This window comes from Dendropsophus ebraccatus, chromosome 7 (genome assembly GCF_027789765.1).
Source record: "Dendropsophus ebraccatus isolate aDenEbr1 chromosome 7, aDenEbr1.pat, whole genome shotgun sequence".
In the NCBI taxonomy this organism is placed as follows: Eukaryota; Metazoa; Chordata; class Amphibia; order Anura; family Hylidae; genus Dendropsophus; species Dendropsophus ebraccatus.
Genome location: NC_091460.1, coordinates 3,387,549 through 3,407,159, shown reverse-complemented (window position 1 = coordinate 3,407,159; position 19,611 = coordinate 3,387,549). Strand labels below are relative to the sequence as shown.

Here is a 19,611-nt window from a genome sequence, read left to right as displayed (position 1 = left end):
CTTCCACATTCTGAACATGAATAAGGCTTCTCTCCTGTGTGACGCCTTAAATGGTATTGTAGTTCTGATTTATTTAGGAAACATTTACCACATTCTGAACATAAATGTGACTTCTCTCCTGTGTGGCGTCTTAAATGTTTTGCAAGAGTGGATTTTTCTGAGAAACATTTCCCACATTCTGAACATGGATAAGGCTTTTCTCCTGTGTGACTCCTCTCATGTTTTACAAGATAATCTTTAGTTATGAAACATTTCCCACATTCTGAACAGGAATATGGCTTCTCTCCTGTGTGAATTTTCATGTGCCTATTTAAACCTGATTTATTTTCCAAACATTTCCCACATTCTGAACACGAATATAATTTATGTTTTTTGTGAATTCTTGTGTGCTTACGAAGTTCTGATTTTTTCAGGAAACAATTCCCACATTCTGAACATGAATATTCTTCTGTGTGAGTTTTCTGATGATAGATTAGGCTGCTATTTGCAGTAAAACATTTCCCACATTCTGAACAAGAAAATGGCTTCTCTCCTCTGTGACTTCTCTCGTGCTTAATAAGATTTGATTTATAGTTAAAAGTTTTCCCACATTCTAAGCATGAAAATGGTTTCTCAGTTGTGTGAATTTTCTCATGTATAAAAAGATGTAATTTACTTGGGAAACATTTCCCACATTCTTGACATGAATATGGCTTCTCTCCTTTGTGACTTTGATCTGTGAAAACAATAGAGATTTTTGTAAACTCTTTTCCACATTCATCAGATTGACCCCCCCCCCCCCCCTCCTTTTCTCACCTGTCCCTGTGGTAGTGTGTGAGCAGTCAGGAGAAGGTTCCTCATGGTCAGGAGGATTATATGATAGATCTGTAGTGTGACGTCCTGGATGTACAGTAAGGGGGAGGAGGGCTTCTCCTGAGGAGTGCTGCTCCGCACCTTCAGCATCTTCTTCCTTATACTTGGGTGAGAACACGATGTTCCTCTCAGATTTCTCACTGGGATTTCCTATAAAGGATAAAAATGGATTTTGTGATTTTTTTTTTTTAATCAAACTTCAGAATAGAGAAAGTTCTAACATCTCAGCAGCTTCCTCTGCAGTTTGTGGAGACAACAGGACGTAGCAGCTATAAAGGTTCTGTATGACGGCTGTAATACCATCTATCACCTAATATACATCATATATACCATCTATCACCTAATATACATCACTAGAAACTGTACCTGGCGCTGCCCGGGTATAAAGTGCCAGTGTGTTCATTTGATTTGTTTCAAGAGTGCCCAGGGGGCCAATCTATACCCTTGCTTTTTTGTTTATAGGCCCTATATACCCCCTATATACCCGACAGTTCTGCACTGTTTATGTAAACTGTAGCTTGTGCACATTAGAAATAAACCTAAACATCCTAAATACCTAATAGACAAACTGAGATGTCATGTGATCAGACTGTATACAGAGCCTGGTTACATACAACATTGGCAGGGTTATATACAGAGCCTGGTTATATACAACATTGGCAGTGTTATATAGTTGGTGGAGGTCCTGTATACCTGTAGTGTATAGTGGGAGAGTCCTGTATAACTGTAGTATATAGTTGGCAGAGGTGCTGTATACCCGTAGTGTAGAGTTGGGGGCCCTGTATACCTGTAATGTATAGTTGGTGGAGATGTTGTATACCTGTAGTGTATCATTGGAGGGTCCTGTATACCTGTAGTGTATAGTTGGTGGAGGTGCTGTATACATGTAGGGTATTGTTTAGGGGTCCTGTATACCTGTAGCATAGAGTTGGTGTGTGTGTGTGTGTGTGTGTGGGGGGGGTCCTGTAAACCTGCACTGTATAGTTCGGGGGCCCTGTATAACTGTAGTATAGTTTGAGGGTCCTGTATACCTATAGTATATAGTTGGTGGAGGTCCTGTATACCTGTAGTGTTTAGTTTTGGAGTCCTGTATACCTGTGCTGAATAGTTTTGGGGTCCTGTATACCTGTACAATAGAGTCAGTGGAGGTCCTGTATACCTGTAGTGTATAATTTTGAGGTCCTATATATTTGTGTATAGTTTTGGGGTCCTGTATACCTGTGCTGAATAGTTTTGGGGTCCTGTATACCTGTACAATAGAGTCGGTGGAGGTCCTGTATACCTGTAGTGTATACTTTGGGGTCCTGTATACCTGTGGTGTCCTGTATACCTGTACTGTATAGTTGGAGTAGGGGGGTCTACCATATATTTCTGTGGATCTGTTGTGAGGCAGCTGGCCCTAGCAACCAATCAGATTCCAGCTCCCTGTGAAAATGAAAGTAGTAATCTTATTGGTTGCTAAGGCTTCCAACTGCCATTACTGCTGGGAGCTGCTGTGCTAATTATATCACCTGTGTGTGCAGTGTGGAGATTCTCCCATTCATTTCTATGGGGTGCTCTTCCCCCTCCCCCTCCCCCCCTGTACATCTGGCAAGGACAGGACCTTCGCTCTAACCTTCCCAGGCACCCAATGTATCTGTGGGCCAAATTTGGGGTCAAACGGTTCAGGCGTTTGGAAGTCTATACAGGACAGACAGACTTTCATTTTTATGATATACTAGAAAATGTACCCGGTGCTGCCCAGGTATAAAGTGTCAGTGTATTAATTAGATTTGTTCTAAGGTGCCCAGGAGGCCAATCTAAAGGTATTGTTTCATCAGTTAATCAGTGGAATTAGTGTATACCTGTAGTGCATAGTTTGAGGGGTTCTGTATACCTACAGTGTATAGTTTTTAGGGGTCCCGCATATCTGTAGTGCATAGTTGGGGGGTGAGGGGGCTGTATACCTATAGTGTATAGTTGGAGGGGTCCTGTATACCTGTAGTGTGTAGTTGGGGGGGGGGATGTATACCTGTAGTGTGTAGTTGAGGGAGGTCCTGTATACCAGTAGTGTATAGTTGGTGAAGGCCCTGTATACCTGTACTGTATAGTTCGGGGGTCCTGTATACCTGTATTATATAGTTGGTTCTGTATACCTGTAATGTATAGTTGGTGGAGGTCTTGTATACCTGTAGTATATAGTTCAGAGGTCCTGTATACCTGTAGTGTATAGTTTGAGGGTCCAGTAAACCTGTAGTATATAGTTCGTGGAGGTCCTATATACCTGTAGTGTAAAGTTTGGGGGTCCTGTATACCTGTAGTATAGAGTTGGTGAAGGTGTAGTATACCTGTAGTAAATAGTTGGTGGAGGTCCTATATATCTGTAGTGTGAAGTTTGGGGGTCCTGTATACCTGTAGTATAGAGTTGGTGGAGGTCCTGTATACCTGTAGTGTATAGTTTTGGGGTCCTGTATACCTGTAGTATATAGTTGGTGGAGTTCCTGTATACCTGTAGTGTATAGTTTAGGGTCCTGTATACCTGTAGTATAGAGTTGGTGGAGGTCCTGTATACCTGTATAGTTTGGGGTCCTGTATACCTGTAGTATATAGTTGGTGGAGTTCCTGTATACCTGTAGTGTATAGTTTAGGGTTATGTATACCTGTAGTGTATAGTTTAAGGTCCTGTATACCTGTAATATACAGTTCGTGGAGGTCCTATATACCTGTAGTGTAAAGTTTGGGTGTCCTGTATACCTGTAGTATAGAGTTGGTGAAGGTCCTGTATACCTGGGTATATCGTTGGTGGAGGTCCTATGTACCTCTACTGTATAGTTTTGCGTTCCTGTATACCTGTAGTGTATAGTTTGGGGTCCTGTATACTTGTAGTATATAGTTGTTGGAGGTCCTGTATACCTGAAGTATATCGTTGGTGGAGGTCCTATATACCTCTAGTGTATAGTTTTGGGGTCCTGTATATACCTGTAGTGTAAAGTTTGGGGTCCTGTATATATCTGTAGTAAATAGTTGGTGGAGGTCCCGTGCACCTGTAGTGTATAGTTTTGGGGTCCTGTATACCTGTAGTGTCCTGTATGCCTACAGGGTCGTATTTACCATTAGGCACCCATGGTCTGGTGCGTAGGGTAACACCTTGCAGAGGGGCAGTACCCTCCCGTTTAGACTTGCCCGAAAATCTGGTGTCTTTTCAAGGGGGTAAGGTGGTATTGGTCGGGTCTGGTATAGCGGTGTTATCCAGTCACAGTATGGTGGTATTGGTCAGGTCTGGTATGGAGTTGTTATCCAATCACAGTATGGTGGTATTGGTCGGGTCTGGTATGGCAGTGTTATCCAGTCACAGTATGGTGGTATTGGTCAGGTCTGGTGTGGCGGTGGTAAGTGTGACGTCTGGAGCTATTACCTACCAGTCCTGATGCTAATTGGTGAGTGAGGAAGGGGCATCTTCAGGTTTGGGGCAGCAGCAGCAGCTGGTAATACGGCCCTGTATACATGTACTGTATAGATGGAGTAGGGGGCCCTGAATACATGTACTGTACAGATGGAGTTGGGGGCCCTGTATACATGTACTGTACAGATGGAGTTGGGGGCCCTGTATATACATGTACTGTATACATGGAGTAGGGGGCCCTGTATATACATGTACTGTATAGATGGAGTAGGGGGTCCTGTATACATGTACTGTATAGATGGAGTAGGAGGTCTTGTATACATGTACTGTATAGATGGAGTAGGGGGTCTACCAGTTATTTATGTGGATGTTGTGAGGCAGCTGCCCTAGCAGCCATTCAGATTCCAGCTCCCTGTGAAAATGAAAGTAGTAATGCTATTGGTTGCTAAGGCTTCCAACTGCCATTACTGCTAGGGAGCTGCAGCTAATTATATCACCTGTGTGTGCAGTGTGGAGCTCCTTACATTAATTTCTATGGGGCGCCGTTCTTCCCCATCCCTCTCCCCTCCTGTACATCTGGCGGGGACGGGACCTTCGCTCTAACCGTCCCGGGCACCCAATGTATCTGTGGGCCAAATTTGAGGTCAAAGGGTTCAGGCATTTAGAAGTCTATATGGGACAGACAGACAGACTTTCATTTTTATTAAATAGATATAAAACACTATATAAACCCATTAAATTATATGCTCCCAATGAGAGAGAGAGAGGAGACATCAGGCCTCTCAGGTGACGGCCGACCAGTCAGAATAAACAATAAACAAACATAACAATATCAGAAGAAAAAGTTGCTGATGGTGCGACTGGTCTGCAGGTACTGCTGCTGCTGCTGGGTAATATTCTGCTCCTCGCCTGATTTGTGTCCCACAAATACACTCGCCTCATACTACACAAATTCTTAATAGTGCCGCTCCAATAATGACCTCAGTACCCCCATCAGTAATAGTACCCCCCCCCCCCCCCCAATAATGACCTCATAACCCTGTGTAACTCCATCCTCCCCATACCTGGTATAGCAGCTCCCGGCGTCTCCTCCTCCTTCACCTCACTCATACACGGGGGATCGCACCTCATCCTCTCTTCTTCTGCTTCATCCTCCACTTTAATATTAGTTACATTTATCTGCTGATTCTCTAGGGCGATCTCCTCCTCGACTTTAACCTCGGCCTTAATACCAATCACATTTTCACCCTCAACAGATGATAAACAATATGTTAAATTCTCGTTCAAAAACTTTATGATCAAAAGTTGGAAAGACTTTACCTGATTTCCCTCTGGACAGTCCTTGGAATACAGAGGACGGGGACACCTCTCTGGTGGATTCCTGTCACTGCCTCCATCTGTAGGGAAGACACAGGGAGCAAATCCATTATACACTGCTACATGTCATCAGGAGGAGCAGAGAAAGATGGGAGGTGGAGGAGGAGAATCTAGGGGACCAGAAAAAGAGGTTTTACTTTTGCAGCCAATGTCCTCCCCCCCCCCTTACACTGCTGAACGGCCATGAAATCCGTCTCTTCTTGTGCTTCAAGTTTAAACTCAACTTTGATATCAGTCAGATCTTCCCTCTAAACAGACAGAAAAAAAATATAATAAGAACTCATATGAAACTTGATCCTTGAGTCTGCAACTTTATGGTCATATTGTGAGGAGATATCAGCGCCCCCTACCTGATGATTCTCTGTACAGTCCTGGGAATAAAGAGGACGGGGACATCTATCACCTGGCGGCTGATCCTCCATCATGAGCGGCTGCTCCCCCCGGTAAAGATTCTTGTGTCCTGATACAGCAAGGAAAAAGCTATTTCACACAAAACACAATGTAACATCCCTCCTCCTGTAAGCTTACCTTACTGCTGGGGGGGTCACACTGATAGTAACACAATGTAACATCCCTCCTCCTGTAAGCTTACCTTACTGCTGGGGTCACACTGATAGTAACACAATGTAACACCCCTCCTCCTGTAAGCTTACCTTACTGCTGGGGGGGTCACACTGATAGTAACACAATGTAACATCCCTCCTCCTGTAAGCTTACCTTACTGCTGGGGTCACACTGATAGTAACACAATGTAACATCCCTTCTCCTGTAAGCTTACCTTACTGATGGGGTCACACACTGATAGTAACACAATGTAACACCCCCCCTCCTGTAAGCTTACCTTACTGCTGGGGTCACACTGATAGTAACACAATGTAACATCCCTCCTCCTGTAAGCTTACCTTACTGCTGGGGTCACACACTGATAGTAACACAATGTAACATCCCTCCTCCTGTAAGCTTACCTTACTGCTGGGGGGGTCACACTGATAGTAACACAATGTAACATCCCTCCTCCTGTAAGCTTATCTTACTGCTGGGGTCACACACTGATAGTAACACAATGTAACATCCCTCCTCCTGTAAGCTTACCTTACTGATGGGGTCACACACTGATAGTAACACAATGTAACACCCCCCCTCCTGTAAGCTTACCTTACTGCTGGGGTCACACTGATAGTAACACAATGTAACATCCCTCCTCCTGTAAGCTTACCTTACTGCTGGGGTCACACTGATAGTAACACAATGTAACATCCCTCCTCCTGTAAGCTTACCTTACTGCTGGGGTCACACTGATAGTAACACAATGTAACACCCCTCCTCCTGTAAGCTTACCTTACTGCTGGGGTCACACTGATAGTAACACAATGTAACACCCCTCCTCCTGTAAGCTTACCTTACTGCTGGGGTCACACTGATAGTAACACAATGTAACACCCCTCCTCCTGTAAGCTTATCTTACTGCTGGGGTCACACTGATAGTAACACAATGTAACACCCCTCCTCCTGTAAGCTTACCTTACTGCTGGGGTCACACTGATAGTAACACAATGTAACACCCCTCCTCCTGTAAGCTTACCTTACTGCTGGGGTCACACACTGATAGTAACACAATGTAACACCCCTCCTCCTGTAAGCTTACCTTACTGCTGGGGGGGGGGTCACACACTGATAGTAACACAATGTAACACCCCTTCTCCTGTAAGCTTACCTTACTGCTGGGGGGGTCACACTGATAGTAACACAATGTAACACCCCTCCTCCTGTAAGCTTACCTTACTGCTGGGGTCACACTGATAGTAACACAATGTAACATCCCTCCTCCTGTAAGCTTACCTTACTGCTGGGGGGTCACACACTGATAGTAACACAATGTAACATCCCTCCTCCTGTAAGCTTACCTTACTGCTGGGGGGTCACACTGATAGTAACACAATGTAACACCCCTCCTCCTGTAAGCTTACCTTACTGCTGGGGTCACACACTGATAGTAACACAATGTAACATCCCTCCTCCTGTAAGCTTACCTTACTGCTGGGGTCACACACTGATAGTAACACAATGTAACATCCCTCCTCCTGTAAGCTTACCTTACTGCTGGGGTCACACACTGATAGTAACACAATGTAACATCCCTCCTCCTGTAAGCTTACCTTACTGCTGGGGTCACACACTGATAGTAACACAATGTAACATCCCTCCTCCTGTAAGCTTACCTTACTGCTGGGGTCACACACTGATAGTAACACAATGTAACATCCCTCCTCCTGTAAGCTTACCTTACTGCTGGGGGGGGGTCACACTGATAGTAACACAATGTAACATCCCTCCTCCTGTAAGCTTACCTTACTGCTGGGGTCACACACTGATAGTAACACAATGTAACATCCCTCCTCCTGTAAGCTTACCTTACTGCTGGGGGGGTCACACTGATAGTAACACAATGTAACACCCCTCCTCCTGTAAGCTTACCTTACTGCTGGGGTCACACACTGATAGTAACACAATGTAACATCCCTCCTCCTGTAAGCTTACCTTACTGCTGGGGTCACACTGATAGTAACACAATGTAACACCCCTCCTCCTGTAAGCTTACCTTACTGCTGGGGTCACACACTGATAGTAACACAATGTAACACCCCTCCTCCTGTAAGCTTACCTTACTGCTGGGGGGTCACACACTGATAGTAACACAATGTAACACCCCTCCTCCTGTAAGCTTACCTTACTGCTGGGGTCACACTGATAGTAACACAATGTAACACCCCTCCTCCTGTAAGCTTACCTTACTGCTGGGGGGTCACACACTGATAGTAACACAATGTAACATCCCTCCTCCTGTAAGCTTACCTTACTGCTGGGGGGGTCACACTGATAGTAACACAATGTAACACCCCTCCTCCTGTAAGCTTACCTTACTGCTGGGGTCACACTGATAGTAACACAATGTAACACCCCTCCTCCTGTAAGCTTACCTTACTGCTGGGGTCACACACTGATAGTAACACAATGTAACACCCCTCCTCCTGTAAGCTTACCTTACTGCTGGGGTCACACACTGAGGAGCAGAGATCTCCACACACAACACAACAGCAGTGACTGCCCGACCAGGAGGGTGGAGGCTAGAATGTAGTTGCCACAGGTAGGTCTTGAGGACCTTTGATGACGTCATGCCCATGTGACCAGCCTCATGTGTGGGAGGAGCTATCTTCCTCTGCTCGTTTTCTATGAGGCGGCTGGTTTCCCGCTTTTCATGAGGCAGCAGTATAGTGAGTGCAGTGTATATGATCAGCAGGAGGTAAACCACTGTTTTGAGGGGTGTGTGGGAGCACTGCTATGTGATGCTCTGCAGGGTCAGTGTGTGTGGGTGCACTGTTATGTGATGCTCTGCAGGGACAGTGTGTGTGGGTGCACTGTTATGTGATGCTCTGCAGGGACAGGTTTGTGGGTGCACTGTTATGTGATGCTCTGCAGGGTCAGTGTGTGTGTGGGTGCACTGTTATGTGATGCTCTGCAGGGAGAGGTTTGTGGGTGCACTGTTATGTTTTATGTGATGTTCTGCAGGGTCAGGGGTGTGTGGATGCACTGTTATGTGATGCTCTGCAGGATCAGGGGTGTGGGGATCCATTGCTTTGGTTGAAAGCCCAGTGCACCCCAGCCGCCAGCAGTGATACCCCCATTCTGTGGCACTGACCGTACCCCTTTGTCCCCTGGACCTTCAGTGCTGGCCACCACAGCCCCCAACTCCCCTTCCCCCCGCCACCTGGACCCCCCCAGTGATGATCACAAAGACCGGACACCATCAACCACCCCCACCCAGGAGCGCGGTAATGATCCGGCTCTCTGAGTGGCACAACTACCCCCCCCCCTGAACTTACTGATGAAGACGGGCTCTGGGCTTCTGCTCCTGAATCGCTGTAATGATCGACTATGCCCCCCCCCCCCCCCCCCCCCCCCTGGACCTCTGCGGTGCTGGCCGTCACAGCCCCTAACCAGCCTGTACCCTCCCCCCCCCATCATCCCTTCCCCACCCCACCCGGGTTCGCAGTTAAGATCATGCCCCCTGAGTGGCACAGCTCCCCCCTCACTGATGAAGATGGGCCCTGGGCTCCTGGACAGCTGTAATGATTAATGATCGGGCCCCCCATTCCTGGATTGTTGCCATGGTGCCCAACTGCAGCTTTAAAGGAAGGCCCCAGCGGGTGAGATGGGGGACCTCACAGTGCAGAGTGATGAGTGCCCCTCTGACCGGGAGCCCGATGGAGTGGTGCCCCTTGTATAGCGCCCTGCTTGCTTTCCCCTCTGTCCACCTCCACACTCCCCCTTCCCCTGAACCTCAGAAGTTCTCCGACCCCCCCAACTGAAGGCGAAGATCCCCCTACCTCACCATACCCCGGACCCCCACCCGAACCTCAGCAGTCCAACCGTCCCCCGGACAAAGGGGCTGATCCTCCATCCCAGGTCTGACGGACCTCAGCGCTGAAAATATCAGCAGTGACAGCCTGACAGGAGAGGTGAGATTACCCCCTAAAACTACAACCCCCACCATGTCCTGCTAACAGCTCATGATGGGAGTTGTAGTTTTGCAGCCTGTGGCCATCCAGAACTACAACCCCCATCATGCTTATAGGCTGATCATTTTGGGAGTTTTAGTTCTGCAGCAGATTAGAGGATGACAGCATAGGAGGAGGAGGAGGCGGCAGTGGCACAGTAGAACTACATCTCCCAGCATGGTGTGGTGATATGAAGCACTACAGTACACAAGGGGACATGTGATGTGTGTGGAATGTATGTTGGCACACTAGACCATAGGGCTGGGCGATTAATCAAATTCAATTAATTTGCCCAGAATTTTAGAATTGATTTGAATTTTTTGTGAAAATCGTAAATTCATCGTAAAAATCATTGCGGGCGGTGAGGTGCACGAGGAGAGAAAGAGCTGCACAAGGCTGAACGTGGTTCTTGTGGCCGGCATTCTCTACCGGCCAAACACCAGGAGCGAGACGCCCATCACAGTCACTCTACCGCCGCAGGCGAGTGACCATCTGAACCCGAGCAGTGCGGGTCAGAGGTGGGCGGTGCCTGGGAGCAGAGGGTGCACTCCGTACTGCAGGGGAGAAGGACATGTCCCAGAGAGTGCCGACCACATGGGGACTACCGCCTCCCTGTACAGCCGGCAGCGGAGCGCCCCCAGATGTCACAGCACACTGGCAGCCGGGGGAAGAGCAAGCGGAACGGGTAAATACAGCCCTGCTCCCCGGTCTCTGGAGGAGGCTGCGGGGCTGCAGGGTAAGGTGATCGCATTGCTACGAGTCCTGGAGCTTTACAGCAGGATCAGGGGGTGCAGTGTAAACCCCCAATCCTGCTGTACAGCCCCAGAACCTGCAGCAATGCGATCACCTTACCCTGCAGTCCCCGCGGCCTCCAGAGACCGAGGAGCTCCATGTGCGGCCGGGAGGAGGTGTGTCCAGCTACCCCAGTCCCATCTGGCACCCCCAGCCCCTCCCCCAGCTGCCCCACTTCACTCTGTTCCCCCCAGATGTCCCCCCATTCAACCCCAGCCACCCCAGTCCCCCTCTGTCACCCCCGGCTGCCCCAGTCCCCACCAGCTGCCCCAGTCTCCTCTGTTCCCCCCAGCTGCCCCAGTCCCCCCCCCCTCTGTCGCCCCCAGCTGCCCCAGTCTCCTCTGTTCCCCCCAGCTGCCCCAGTCCCCCCCCCCTCTGTCGCCCCCAGCTGCCCCAGTCCCCCCCCCCCCCTCTGTCGCCCCTAGCTGAAGGGGTATTTTCTGCTCTCATGGTTCCTGGTCAGGCCACCTCCAGTTCGATCAGGCTGTCCATCACTGCTGATGTCTTCACTGCCGAGATCTGAGGTGGGGTAGTTGGGGACAGTTGGGATGTGGAGGATCACTCCTGAGGTCCTGCTGGGATTACTCCTGAGGGGAAGGGGAAGTAGGGGAGCACTTTTGAGGTTCCGAAGGGTCCAGGGTGGAGGATTGCTGTGGATCGGCAGGGACACAGGGGAGAGTAAGTAGTGCGCTGTGCTCTGCGTTGACACAGCCGGGAGATACAAGGGATGCTACTCAATCAGGGTACGGGGTGCGCTCGTTATTGCAGGGTAGGGTCCGGGTGGCAGGGGTGAGGGTGGGTAAGGGGAACTCATCGTTGCACAGTGAGGTCTGTAAAAGGAACACTGGGGCACCAAATCAGGAGTTCTGGATGCTTTCCTGGTGTGCATCAGGAAAGCATCCGGAGTTCTGGTGCTCCCGTATAGTTCTACGGGGGCATCTGTGCCAGAATTTCGGATGAAATTAGGACAGAATGTGAAAAATCCTGACCTATTTTCCGGAACAGACGCCCTTCAGAAAAAATCCTGAAATGTGTCCATGACTAATGCACCCCTATGGGTCTGGAAATCTGGACAGATTTTCCGGATTTGTGACACATGATAGGTGTGTGGGGGGGAGGAGTTGTTTCTTAGCAATTATCACTGCTGGCGAGAATGAGATGGGTGGGGCTGCAAACATCACTGCTGCGGTCCCGGGGGACTTAGCGATCATCATTGTGCTGAGGTTGTGGGGGGCGGGGGTAGCTAGATAGAGGAATGCTGCCAAGAATGCCTGTGGTCTGCTCCCAGCCTAGTGCTCCCAGTCTAGTGTCCGCTGCACTGGCACTGTGCCTGCCTGGGAGGGGGGGCTGGTGCCTGCAGCTCCATGCAGGCGCCCACCCCGGCATGTCACATGCACCCAGCCTGGCTTGTAACCAGAATTCCGGACACTTTCCTGATGTGCATCAGGAAAGTGTCCAGAATTCCGGCACTCCCATAGACCTCTATGGGCTGTCTCAGACATCTTTGCGACATATCCCTGCATCGGATACAAAAAAAACTGTGAATATAACCTTAATTTTCAAAATAAAGGTATAATATTAATTGCATAAAAAGCCTTGTACACACTATTAGTTTATACAACCAGAACCTGCTGACAGATCACTGTGCAATATTAATCTTTAAATTGTTTGTAATAAAAGTTTATTTAAAAAAAAATGGTTTCATGTTTTTATTGGGGTGGGGGAGAGCTGGGGGTGTTGTTTCATTGTGTTTATTGGGGTGGGGGAGAGGTGATCAGCTGCTGATTGGCTGAGCTGACACTGCACAAGTCTTTGCTCAGCCAGTCATCGCCTGCAGCAATGCCCCGCCTCAGCCGCTGAGTGGCTGATGGTAGATTTGAAGAGACAGAGCACAGAACACTAAAAGCTCAGTGTGCTGGGTACTGGAGAAGGAAGATGTTGAAGGGGAGTATGGACGCTTTACCCGCACTGCACCCATCCCAGAAAGGAAGGGGGCGTTTAACCCCCCTTCCTAGCGGGGATGGGTAAAGAGTGAGATTGGTCTGGCCACTAGGGAGTTGGTGTGGATACAGTGCATCCTCACAACCCCATCGTGGGCACATTGTTCAGTATGGCACCAAAAGGGTTAAGTGGAGATGCGATGCATCCTCACTTAACCCCTTGTGTACCGGACTGTAAGCAGCATCTGGCAAGATGCTGCATATTGTAAGGTGCAAAACACCTGTCAAAATGATGGGTGTTCTGCTCCTGCCCTTTTTTGTGTCTCCCCTCTTGTTTTTCAGATATTGGTAAACAGGCTTGTGACTGATTCGGTGGACAATGTCAATGACCAGTGTGGTCAACGAGGAGTGTGGGGGAGGTTTATATTTTGAATAAAACATTATTTTTTTCAATTTGTCATCTTTACAGGCTGACAGATGGCATCCATGAGTCAGGGCTTAGTGTTAGCTGGTATAAAATGGCTAACACTAACCCCACCTTCCCCCATTATTACCCCAGTACCCACTGCACCAAGGTTGCTGGGTACCCTATACACACACATACATATATATTCCGAGTGAGTTGGGGGATGCGTCTCCCTGCGTGCTGCTCATTGGCAGGGTTCAGAATGTAAAAGTTACAGCATTTCCCCATGTGGGTTAGTTTTTTATTTTTAAGCTTTAGGCTATGTTCACACTGCGTATGAATCCGGCCGTAGTTCATACGCCGCCGTACATGTGCGGCCGAAACTACGGGCGTGGGAAAAATCGACATGCGGCCGGATGATACAAACTGCAAACATACGCCCGTAGTAGAGTTCTGCTTCCCTAGCTTGTTTCGTAGTGATCTGAAACAGGTCATTTACTTGGAAATCTTCGCCCAATAAAACACACAGAACCTTTTGGATCGAAAAATAAAGTTCAATTTGGCTGAAACACAGGTCAACAAAAAAAAAAATGTACTGGTGTCCAAAATATTTTAATGATTTTGGGGTATTTTTGGGGTGCTGATTCTAAATATGCTATCAGTTTTGCCAGATTGGCTCAATTTTTTTTCATGTCTTATTCATTTTTGAAGATTACTTTCTAAAACTACTTAAAATAAACTAAAAATCAACATTTACTTTGTAAAATTTATTGTATTCATGACAATAGCAATAAAGTTAATGCGCGTGTAGCAAATTACGTCTTTTTTTTTTTTACACATTTCACGAAAATTCTCAAAAACTTGAGCCAATCTGGCAAAACTGATGACATATTCAGAATCAGCACCCCAAAGTTACCCTAAATTCGTTGAAATATCTTTGGCCCCAAAAATGCTGTTGACCTGTGAAATAAGTACTCCGTACGGGACCGCATCGAAATCCACGGCCGTGAGTTACAACATTTCCGTCCTCAAACAATGGTCTTGTTCATTTTTCATGGCGCCGTATACGATCCGGCCGTAAGCTCATACGTAGTGTGCACTGTGCAGGCGTATATCGTATACTTCCAAGCGAACGAATCAACCTCAAAACTACGTGCGTATATTTGCGGTTTGCACTACGGACGGAAAAATACGCAGTGTGAACATAGCTTCAAAGTGAATCCGTCAGTGACTGGACCCGAGGTGCTAACCGTGTGTATCCCCTTGTGTGCATTGAACCTGTCTACAAAGCCTCTGTGCAGTGGGATTTTTCCACTTTACAAACAGTCTAAATGTTAAATATGATGTGTTTTACAATGAACAATATCTTGGTATAATATAATGTAAGTCATATATATACTGCTGACCTCACCATAATAGCACAACACTATTCACTGTATAAAGTGATTGTAATACTGACATTATAATATCATATTCTATACTAAGGAGACGTGTATAAGTTGGAAATAGATACATAAGTGTACACAGCACTATTCACGGTTCCATGACTATGTAGGGTGGTAATGCCAGTACACAGCACGATAACTATACATCCATGAGTGGAAACAGGTTATGCTGATGCATAGAGAAAGAGTTCTATATTTGTTATGGTCATATATGTGCAGACACAAACACTCAATTATAATAAACACGCCCACACACATGACATTGACAGTGAGTCATGAACCTATATAAGATGGTAGTTACCAAGATGGAGGTTGGTTGGATCAGGGCTGTACAGAAGGTATGAGCCCTATGTCACAAGAAGGATCCAGAGCCTTCAAGGAGAAGGTTGTGATGAAAGCGTGAGGAATCCATGATGGAAGCGTGAAGGAAGGAATGTCTCCCAGGATGCTTGAGTGAAGCAACAGCTGCCTGAAGCTCGTGACGATTTGTAAGACAAACCCTTCACTTCAAAGGACTCTCATATGGACACTAGACACTAAAAGACTGTAAGACGTTTCTCTGATTCTTTTATATTCATTTCTGTAACTTCCACTACTTTTAAAGAAGAAGCAATAAATCTCCATTTTATAAAGAAACCTCTCTGATGTCATCCTACTGCGGCGAGCCATAAACTACAGGTGCTAACGCCATTTTCTACACTAACCAAGCGTCAAAGAGGAGTGGTGGCTTGGCATTTGTGCCGCATCTCGGCCCGCCTCACCACTACTTCTTCCTCCCCTTTTTAATGCATATATACCTATTCGCCTGCCTCCTGCTCCCCGATATCATTATGTTGCTAATCGTGCATGCGTTGTTGGGCAGAAGTGCGGTGCACACATGCTGAGGGCCTGAAGCCAATGCCCTCTGCACCCTCCTCTTCCGCCCTATGGTGCATGCAGGAATGGTGTTATCAGGAGCACACCCTCAGAGGGAATTGTCTGTGCAGACGTGCAACAACGTGACTACGACGGGGAGCAGGAGGCAGGCTAATGGGTAAAATGCATGAAAATGGGGTGAGGCGGGCCGAGGTGTGGCCCAAATGCCAAGCCAGTACTCTTTGACACTTGGTTAGAGTGCGTTTGTAAGGAGTTTAAACAAATTACTGCAGGGAGGCTTTGTAGAAAGTGACCATGCACACCTATACTACACTGTCAGCACCTTGGGTCTGGCCCGGTGCTGACAGATTCCCTGTAAAGCCTGCCTATCAGAAACAACCTCTTTTAGATTATATGGCATGGAGAGAAAGGAGCTGCTGCACCTCACACCGATGGCTGACACTAAGGGGCTGTTCACACAGAGCAAGAACGGCGGAATGCCGCCAGCCTCCGTATCATAATGACCTTGTATGGGAGGCGCACGCGGCTCCTCTCCCCGCGCTGAAGAATGAACATGTTCATTCTTCAGTGCGTACAGAGCAGCAGCGCGCGCCTCCCATAGAGCGTCATTATGAGCGGGAGGCTAACGGCATTCCGTGGCAGACAATTCCGTCGCGGAATTCAGCTACCTTTCCTCAGTGGGAACGGGGCCTAATGCTTCTCGGCTACATTTAAAAACCAACGCGAGGATGATGGTATGTAATTTGATTAAACCATATTGCCTCATGTACCACGTGCAGGTCCCCTACACTACACACTGTCGGTCAGTGACCGCAAACCCCAAAAAGCGAGCGCAAGCAGAGAAGGGAGGCCATAGAATGGTCCTGCAACCTCTTTTAGATTACTTTATTATTTCCAGTCTGGAGAGCAGGAGAGGTTTTCTATGGGGATTTTCTACTGCTCTGAACAGTTCCTGACACGGACAGAGGTGGCAGCAAAGAGCACTGTGTCAGACTAAAGAGAATACATCACTTCCTATAGGACATACAGCAGCTGATATATACTGGAAGGAAAATTACATATCTCTGGCACTAACCCTTACAATACCCATGTGCTGACATCTCTCCTGCCTGTATAATGGGGCAGATGGATCAGTGAGTCCCATCCACCTCCCATTCTCCTTGTAGATGGATCAGTTCCCTCTGTGTGGTGCAAGGACTGTGGCTGTCTCTCTCTCTCTCTCTCTCTCTCTCTATCTATCTATCTCTCCCCTTGTCAGGCTCAGCTTTTTAGTGAGTGATGAGCTGCCATGTAGGTTACCAAAGCCCCCCCACCCCCAATCTCTGACAACCAGGGACTCCAGGGGTAGGACCTACCTCTGGCAACTACATTCTAGTCTCAACCCGACCAGGAGCTGCTCTGTATCTGGGAGATGCTGGAGGGGTAGGACCTGTGATGATGTCACAATCATGTGACCAGTACATGTGGGGGCGGAGCTCAGCAGTGCAGGAGAGAAGAGACTGGTGTGAAGGACTTGAGAGCATGTGACAGGAGTGGGCGGGGCTTCTCCTGGTATAACGTTAGAGATGAGCATGCTGGGGTGTGGGTTGGGTGTTGTCCTGTCAGGGACACATGTGTAGCTGTATAGTTGTAGTTCAGTAACATATGGAGGGGGATGGGATATAATGGTCGCCTCCCCCCCCTCTGTTTCCTTCCCTCTGGGATGGGTTGTTGGTCACCTTGCTATATAACATTGGCTCTGCTAGTGCTGAGGAGCGGAGAGATTGTGGTGAAGGACTATATAAGACCTGTGCTTATATATATATATACACATATAGTATACAAACAGTTTGCAGCACTCGGTTAAATGCAGGTGGGTGCCAGCTACAGTACCAGGATCCGCTGGTGCTTGGCTAAATATATAACAAATTGTAGCGGCACAACATAAACCCTAACACAACCATATATATATATATAACAAATTGTAGCGGCACTCCGATGGCTTCAGTAAAAACAATGATTTATTCCATGAATCAAAAACAACACAGCAGGGACGTTTCAGTCCTATCGGTAAGGACTTTTTTCCAGCTAGTGAGCACACTCCCCTGGCGGGGTTATATATCACACAACTCCACACAAGCGCAATTAATCACATGCATCACGTGATTTACAAAGTGATAAAGATTATTTCAGTACCATACAAAAGTGCATATATTTGTAACAGTAACTCAACATATATTGATTTTCTTCACAAAATGACAAGTGTCCATATGGGGAGCATTTCTAGTCCCAAATTAGTGCCAAAGTCCGTGAATGTGACAAGTCCTTTGTGCAAACATATCCTGGAAATCCAGAAGAATTAACATACTAAAAGAGATGGGCAGCAGTGTTCACCCCTTCGCGCATTTATCTGCCGAGATCACAATAACTTTGGTACGTATCGCTCACTAAAACGCAACTAGGTGCGTGTCCGTCTGAACGAGCGGCTAAATTGCAGGTTAGCCGCCTGGTGGTCGGTATTACTTCTGACCCGTCTGAAGCTTCTCAGTGAATTATGACCAATGTGGAGGGCTCACCTATTAGCACAGATGCGTACAGTTAGGATTTCTCCCACCGTACACAAACGGAGATCATGTTCCCCTCCTCACCAGAGCGTAGTCAGGCAATTTCACTCCGAATCTGTGGGGGGCTCACCACGGTCTTGTGAATAAAATGCTGCTTCCGGGGTCATATACCACAATAATTCATGACTCAATTGCAGATGTGCAGGCAGAGTATTATACGCGGAGTGATCACTGTTCTCCCATCTCCACTGATCGCTTGATCACAATCTATAAATGAAAGAAAAACAGGTAAGTATACTAATGTTGTGTGAACTGGGGCTCTAGTGTTGCTCTTACACTTACTTGTTGCTCTTAGCGTAACTGTCATTTCCAGGCCCAAATTCCCCCACCCCAGCCAAACAGTAGGTTATGCCTAGGTATAATCATACATCCAGTCATTTAGCTGAAATCATTTGGTTTAGTCCTTTTCATCCCCTGTACATGCTGCAGCTGCCGCCTCAGTAACTGTCCTGTATTTCGGCTGGTGGGCGGGATCCCCCTTTGATGATGTCTGCCCTTCCTTTCTGCCTCACGCAGCCTTCCCTCACTACCCATAATCCACCACAGAGGACAGACCAATCAGAGCACTGCAAGCTCTGACACCCCCCCTCCCATTCTCCTAGCACAGCCTATGCCGAATACAGTCACACCAGAATAGCTAGAAGATGGTACAGCAGAGAAATAGTGGACATTATGGTTAATATAATAAAATACGTTTGTTATACATACAGCACTTCCACAACACTAATTCTGATTATTGTTTGTCTCCAACTATAGTATCTGCAGCTGTAGAAAGACTAGCACTCCCATGATGCTTTCACTGTCATACCATGATGGGAGTGGTAGTCTTGCTGCAGCTGCAGATGTCCTGCACACTCCTATAGTAATGAAAGAAGGGCAGCAGGACGTACTACTGAAAAGTAATGCCCCCTCCTCCATCCCCTGCACTGGAATGGTCTGGTCTGCATCAGCTCCTGCTATGGCTCCCTCTCTCCACACAAATCCACACATGTGACAGAGATGAAGATGCAGAAATCTGCAGGGAGAAGCTGCAGCAGCAGCACCTCCATCCCTCTGCAGTGACCCCTGCTCTCTCCTGCTGCCGTGTATGCAATCCGTGCATAGGGGAGGGGGAGGGGCTGCACAGCAGAAGAGAAAGTGGAGATGAAGACAAGATGAAGCCTTGCTGGGCTGTCGGCATTCAATCTTCACATAAGGATCTCCCTGCTCTTTGAAGCTGACAGCTCCCTCACATCCCACTGCAGTGACTAGGAGAGGACGGACTGAGAGATAAGATTACATGCCGGGAGTCTGGACAGCAAGAGAGGAGGGTGGGTCAGTTAACCCCTTTCTTGCTGTCCAGACTCCCGGCATGTAATCATCACATTCGTATCTCTCAGTCC

The 19,611-nt window shown here is 47.6% G+C and overlaps 1 pseudogene; it reads right to left on the bottom strand.

Moving 5' to 3' along the window:
- The window catches only part of LOC138797207 (zinc finger protein 665-like), a 162,267-nt pseudogene extending 155,609 nt beyond the window's left edge, over window positions 1-6,658 (bottom strand).
- Between the last annotated feature and the right edge of the window lie 12,953 nt (window positions 6,659-19,611).